This window comes from the organism of the source record quoted next, unplaced genomic scaffold, assembly GCF_019419815.1.
Source record: "Pyrus x bretschneideri cultivar Hongxiangsu unplaced genomic scaffold, Pyrus_bretschneideri_v1 Contig60, whole genome shotgun sequence".
Taxonomy (NCBI): Eukaryota; Viridiplantae; Streptophyta; class Magnoliopsida; order Rosales; family Rosaceae; genus Pyrus; species Pyrus x bretschneideri.
In genome coordinates this window covers 2483904-2491782 of record NW_025999799.1, presented here as the reverse complement: position 1 = coordinate 2491782, position 7879 = coordinate 2483904, and positions in this window count along the sequence as shown.

Genomic DNA, 7879 nt, shown 5'->3' with positions numbered 1-7879 from the left:
GTGAACTTGGCTTAATTGCAAGTTTGCCACTCCATTGTGAGGTGGTATGAAGACATCTTTATAGCCATTTCATCCTTAGGGTTTTCTAAGGAGTAAAGATGAGAACACAAACCTTCCTTTGCTCTCAAAGAGGTCGGCCACCCTAGAGGAAAACATCTAGCAATCTTACTTCCTCTAGGTCATTCATTTCTTCTACAATATGCCTTGGTGTGGAGACTTAGAGGTTCTCAATTTTGGGAACTTGGAGAAACCTTTTCATCCATCCAAATCCATGGATCTAAGATGCAAGGAATGAAGGCCCTCTCTTTGGGTGATTAGCCTTTGCTTATGCAAAGAGGAATCTACAAAGGTATTGATTTCTCAACTCACTTTGTTTTGAGTTGAGTCTTGGTTCACCTATCTACTAGGCTTTGAAGTTCATGGGTTAAGTTTTGTTTTTGAGTGTATATAAACATGATTCCGCCTTTTAATTGTTAATTGCATGTTGTTGATGTTGCTCAAATGAACTTGTTTTTCACAAATCTTCCTTCAAGTGGTATCAAGAGCCTAAGTCCAGTAGTTGGTGAATCCTTTTGGGTTTTGTAGTTCATAGTTTGTGATTTGAATGTTGTAATTGTTACAAGCTTTATTCTTGCTTCTTTGAATGTAAATTTTGTTAGAAAATTTGCCATCTCAAAGGTTGTAGATGTAGTTCATATGAGCATGAATTTTGGAGCTAAAATTTGATGCCATGTTTTTGGGGAAATTCGGCCAAATCCAAAGGGTGGATTTTTGGGTTCTTGTTTGACTTGTTAAAAGTGTTTTCAAGTGACTTTTGGAACCCCTATGTACCCTAGTATGGTTGTATGTTATTTCCCTTAAGTTTGAGTGGTTTTGGTATGTTTTTGGGTGAAGAATGTTCATGGAGCTCTTATGGGTTTTCATGGATGTTCTTCATTGTTCTTGATATGTTCTTGCCAAGAACAAAAGGTTTGGTGTTTTGATTCAAAGTTTTGATTTATTTCATAAAGTTTTTGTTTTGAAATATTTCTTATGTTTAAATATCTTAGATATTTGTTTTGAAAAATTAAAGAAATTTTAGTGGGTAGGTGTGTAATGATTTATTCCATTTCACACACCCCACTTACAAAACTTTGAAATTTTTTTTATATACTTTGCTTCAATGGCCGGCCACCCTACTCAATTAGGGTCCTTGTGGGGCGTTTATGCAATTACAAAAAGTTTTGATACTTTTGTGTATTTGTACTTTGACTCAAAAGTTTACGTTTTTACGTAAAGGTCCAAAATCACTAAAAGGACAAATTGTTTTGCTCCTTTAATGAAGTTTTAGTTTTTGTGGAAATTTTTGGGTTCTAGTTGTAATTACATGAAGTAGTGGACTTTTGTGTTTTTACAAAGTGACCCCAAAAGTTTAAGTTTTGCAAAATGGCCCAAAAGTTGAGGTCATAGCATTTTGGCCCAAATTAGGTAGAGAACAAAATTGTTTTGTCTCTTTAAATGAGAATTGGATTTTCATTTCATTTAGCTCCATTTAAATCAATTCTATGGATACAAAAACCAAATGAAAATGTTGCATTCAAGTTTAATTAGTTAAAGCGTTAATTAATTAAAGAAAGGGTGATTATGAACCTTAGCCTACGATAATTGAGCTATGTGAATGGCCGTTTCAAATTTGTTTGAACCATGGGAATGAGTAGATTAGATTTTGGTTGTAATTTGATTTGATCAAATGTTGTAAAAGGGCATAAGCTCTTCTTTACTTTAAAGTAATTAGTTATATTCAATTGTTGTAAAGAGCATAAGCTCTTATTTACTTTGAAGTACTCCTTTCTTGTTTTATTCGATATGCATGAAATTGGAGTAGTTGGGTCCAACGCCCAATAAGACAACACGCCTTAATGTGATTAAACGCGTAACTAAAATCAATCACCATCCCTAGATCGAGATTCAACACTAGGCTCGTGTTGAATCGAATCAAAGGTTCATAGTCATCCTAAGGCCCTAAGGCAACTATATAGTCCATCAATGAATGCAAATCTTACGTTAGTAGTACCATATAGTCTTGCTTTAAAAACCGTTTTAAAAGCATAGTGGGAGTATTATATACTACTAAATCAATCATATGGACCAATAGTTGTAATAGGACCAAAATGTTTTAATTGGATTAAAATGTATGTTTATATGTGATGAGACCAAAAACCCTCAACAAACCATTATTAAGTTGATAAGCGAGAGATGCTTTGAATATCTCTTCGTAGGCCTTCCACCGTGGTGGGCTCCAATCGTTTGTGACTCATGCACCGGCTTCACCCTATAATGGGGAAGTACAAAGTATGTGCTTACATCCAGGAGGAGTCCATAAACATATGATGAGGTGAGTGTAGACAACGAGTATGACCAACATGATATAATTCTGAGGTTGTGCTTGAACCTCTACATAAACTAAGCATGGTGGGAATAACTTAACTAAGTGCAATGGTGCCAACATGATACAATTCTGAGGCATTCATTCTCTAGAGGCCAAACTAGATGGGTAATTACAAGAGTTGTAAATGACTAAAGTGTTATTCTCTCATCATTATTTTTGCTAACCAAAATGATATAATTCTGAGGTGGGCTTGGTAATGGTGAGTCTCCCATACCCTGCTAAGAGTTCAACAAAACTCTCGAATTCCGATGAGGGATATGGAATTTGCCAAAAATAGTGGGTGGTGCTATTTGATTTAAAGACCCGAATCAAATGGCTTAAAATCAATCAATTTATATTCGTTATGTATTTGTTTACCAATATATATTTGCAAACGCTATCCAAAACTTGACAAAGAAAAAACCCGAACGCTTTAGTTTCCGAACTTGGTACCACAATCCCATAGATTGTCTTGAATGGATTGTAAAAGTACCTAAGTAGTCTCATCCTCACAATCTTCCTATTGATAATGTATCAATGGTAGAACATGTTAGATAAGTCTACCATGAAGAGGACAATGCAAACTCTAGTGCTTGTCTCTTTGTTACACGAACAAGGAACTTGAGAAGTAAGCACAAGGGCATGGACACTTTATGTGCCATGATTCTTCACTTACAAATTGTTGTATGAAGAAATGAGAGTTGCCTTGAACAACTCTTGAAAGTTTGTTATTATGTTTAGAACATAATGGTTGGTTGACAAAAATAGTCCATCAACATGGACTTATGATGATTTTGAATCATTGAGTGTTGAAGTGTTAAACCACTTAACGAGACGGAAACTAGGCAAGGACTTCACCTTTGTGTCCCTATCCTAATGGTTCACTAAGTTTATTGTAAACTATATAGTGAACAATAACCGCACGCTCTCCAAATCGTTTGATGTGTATAACACATTTGAAATAAGTTTCAAGAGAGATAGTGGGAGTTTAGGGACCATGACTATTGTAGTCAAAAGGGAAGTCAAATGAAGAAGGCAAAATAACTCCAAGGGAACAAACTTTCTTTATGAAAGGATGGACATTGGAAGGGGTATTTGCAAGAAATGTCTTGCAAGTGTCAAGAACACACCTTTTGAAGGTGTTGTAAAATGTTCTTGAAAAGTTCATAACAGTTGGTTCTTCTACTTGAATGCATGATTCTGTATTAGCAACTATGTTTTACAATTGTTGTAAAAGTGTGCTAATAAGAAGTACAAGATTAATGAGAGAAGAGAAAGTACTTCACATTCGGAAAGTGAATAAAATATAGATCTCTGCGAAAGTGGATTGTACTTACTTCCTCATATGAACTACCAAAGAAATTGGAAAAACCAAAGATTGTCTTTACGTCCCAATTTTAAAGGAACATAATTCCGTCACAGTTGTAGAGATGGATGAATGTTTTGTTTGACAAAACATTGTTCTTTATTAATGAATGATTAGATTATGGTAATCTAATTAATTGTCTCTATAGTAGAGATGATGTGGTAGTGTTAACTGTTTAAGAATATAACGATGCTTAAAACCCAAAAGGTTGCAAGGTAGTGACTAATCCCAACTGAGTTGTGATACCTCTAAAACATAAGTTACGAGTTGGTCATAGATGGATGCTTTGGATCGTTAGATCCGGATCCAATACCTTCTTGTTAAATTTGTATAGAGGCGAAATGTTCGAATCTTTATTCTTTTGGAAAGAAGAAAGAATCACAAAGTTGTTGAGGTTAATTCACTTAGATGTTAGTGGCACTTGTCCACAACATAATACTACTCATGTTGTATGACATTCACCGAAGATCACTCTCGGTTGGACTATAGTTTATTTTGAATAAACACAAGTCCGAATACTTTGCAAAAGGTTTCAAAGAATTCAAGAAATGTAAGTAGATGAGTAAGACGTCTAAAGTATTTACCTCCTTAGATTTGATCCAAGGAAAAAGTAACACTTTAGATTAATTTCCTTGAAAAATATCAAGGAAAGTAGCATCGTAAGATAATGAATTTCTCCATTAGGAGAAGAATGAACATGAATAAGATTTAGTTCGTTGGACATTATCAATTACCCATATATATATGATATATACTTCTAAGACAACCTAGTTCCTATACCACAAGCTCCAAGGTAGTCCAGAAGGATTTATAAACCGTCTCAGTTGAATGGTTTGGACATAATATGGGTTTCCGAAACCATTATTAAGATAGTCTTGATAATATATGTCTAAAACTATAAATCACAAGACAGGTTAGTTGTAGAGATCCATCCATCATGGATCTTAGCAAGCTAGTGGGAGCTATAAGCGTCTTATGAGAAAAGATCAATTGTTTGATTTCTCATAAAGATGTAAATGAATCTTTTGTTTACAAGGTTTACAAAAGATTAGTGGGAGTTGATCATATTCCTGAATTTGAATATATATACATGATATATATTAATTTTGAAAATGAAAGGAATTCTTCATCGTTAAAGTTATGACTTTAAACATTCTATAATGATAGAATGTATATGGGAGACATAGTCTATATACATGGGATGGAAATCTATAATGATAGATTTCAAGATATAATTGGATTATATCAATCCCTAAAATAGACAAGAGATGCTAGGAAGTTTCTCATATGATGATAAACTTCAATTAGAATGACAATTCTAGTGAGACTAGGAAGTTGTTCTTCTCAAAGGGAATGTACCCTTTGACTCCCAAAGAAATAATGCGTAAATAGAATCCTTTATGCATACGCAGAAAGGTGATTTATGTATTTCATATTGTATGAAAACATTGATATAAGTTGTACCTAGAACGGTACAAGATGATATCAGTGCAAGCCCAGGATCAGAACCATGGCAACTGTCAAGTGAATCCTTAGGTATTTAAGAAATACTAAGGATGGATTCCTCAAGAATGAGGAAGAATTAGAGTAACGTAATGGAAGCGTAAATGTATTAGATTATGAATCTAATCCATCATAGAATATCTCTTCATTATGAATGAAGTGATAATGAGATATCTCTTTATTATGACTAAAGAGATATTTCGGTGGAAACATTAAAAGTAAATGACTTTAATGTGTTCCATCATGTATGCAAAATATATTGCCATATAGAAGCTTACAACATTGTTGTTTGGATGGGAAAGTTCATTCATAAACTCTCCATTCGGTTCCAACCAGAAAGTGTATGACACTAATGGGGCGATAGCTCAAGCCAGGGAATCAAGGTCTCATCAAGGTCCGAACTCAAATGAGAGACTGAACCACATGATTGAGAATCATGTATAATGGTGACGTCGTTATTCTCAAGGTTGCTTCTATGGATAACATATAGATATCCATTGTTTAGGCCTACTACTCAGCCATTTATGAAATGATTTACAGAAGAGGTATCATCACTGATGAACAAGCTGATTGGCTCTAGTGCAAGTGGGAGATTGTTGGAAATGTGCCCTAAAACCAATCATATGATGATACTTTACGGACATTTCAAACTAATGTAGTTTAAATGTAAAGGGCAAAGATTATTGTTTGAGCCGTCTCGTATAAATGTTATATGCTTAAACGATAAGTCCAAGGAATATGTGATTGGAAGAATGCGATCTAAAGAAGTTAGATTCATGAGACCATTCTTTCGTTGACACATCCTAAACGTTCCTGATCATAGGATTGTCAATTGGGCATTGACAGTCCGTTAAGATCAGTACGTGCTATGTCTTCTCTCAGGGAGAGTGACTAGTCTCGAGTCATTGGTGTGTGTGACATCAAGACAAGTACGTAGGTGCTCAATAGAGAATGAGTTCACTGAACACGATCAACGAAGAGTTCTCATATTCATGTCACATGAGAACTCATGGTTGGGATAATGCAAATTAGTCTTTTGACCTGAGGCATCACAGTTGTCTTGTGGTTAGGTCCTTAATCTTTGATTATGTCAAAGTCACTCCATCAAGAGGGTGTCCACGGCATCGTTGGGGTTAAGCCACTTAGCCATGGAGGCAAGTGAATGCGCAACAAGGGATCTCTAACCTTCAAACTGTTTGAGGGAGAATACTCTATGATATGATTAAGAATCTTTGGCCAAAGTATGAATGAGATTTAGGAATGTGTTCCAAATCACATTCAAGGTAATCATATAAGCACAAGACTCACATTGGATAGTAGACATGAATAAACTATCAAACCAAACAATGTGGTCAAGAGTATAGTATTAGAGAAAGACCGTATTGCATTTGTAATCCTACGACTGAATAGGTTCTCCACCTCTTCTGATTAGCTTGGGTAACCATGACATGCTGCTAGGCGTCAACCATGGTTTGTGGAAGCCCTAAAAGTGTATTATCACTAACGGGAGAATTGAAAGTAAGTTTCAATTCATAATCGATTAGAAAGAGTTTTAATCGCCCACTGCCTCGCTAAAAGGAACCTAATGGATAGTTCACCGAGTAAGGTAGAGTTTGAAGAAACAACGGAGATGAGTAAGAATAATTAAATGGTTAATTATTTATCTAAGGCTAGGATTAATTAATATGTTAATTAATCAAACGAATAAGTTCGTTAAAGACCTCGGGTTTGTTTTGGGCCGCAAGGCCCAATGGGATTTGAATGTCAAGCCCATTAACTCAGGTTGTATGACAACTTGAATAAACAAAGGGCTTGAAAGCCCAATAAACCCTATATGCCTTGGTCCATGTTAGAAGAATAGGGCTTTTGGTCCATTAGGTCACTTATTTGAAGGGACTATATAAAGGACTTTATAGCCTAAAATTCATTAAGGGTTATTTTTGGGGAAAGGATGAGAACACAAGCTCTCCTTTCTCTCTAAAATTTCGGCCACCTTGGAGGGATCATCTAGCAATCAAACTCCTCCAAGGTCACTCATTTCTTCTTCATTATGCCTTGGTGATGAATCATTAGAGGTTCTCAATTTTGGGAACTTGGAGAAACCTTTTCATCCATCCAAATCCATGGATCTAAGATGCAAGGAATGAAGGCCCTCTCTTTGGGTGATTAGCCTTTGCTTATGCAAAGAGGAATCTACAAAGGTAATGATTTCTCAACTCACTTTGTTTTGAGTTGAGTCTTGGTTCACCTATCTACTAGGCTTTGAAGTTCATGGGTTAAGTTTTATTTTTGAGTGCATATAAACATGATTCCACCTTTTAATTGTTAATTGCATCTTGTTGATGTTGCTCAAATGAACTTGTTTTTCACAAATCTTCCTTCATCTATAATGATAGATTTCAAGATATAATTGGATTATATCAATCCCTAAAATAGACAATGAGATGCTAGGAAGTTTCTCATATGATGATAAACTTCAATTAGAATGACAATTCTAGTGAGACTTGGAAGTTGTTCTTCTCAAAGGGAATGTACCCTTTGACTCCCAAAGAAATAATGCGTAAATAGAATCCTTTATGCATACGCAGAAAGGTGATTTATGT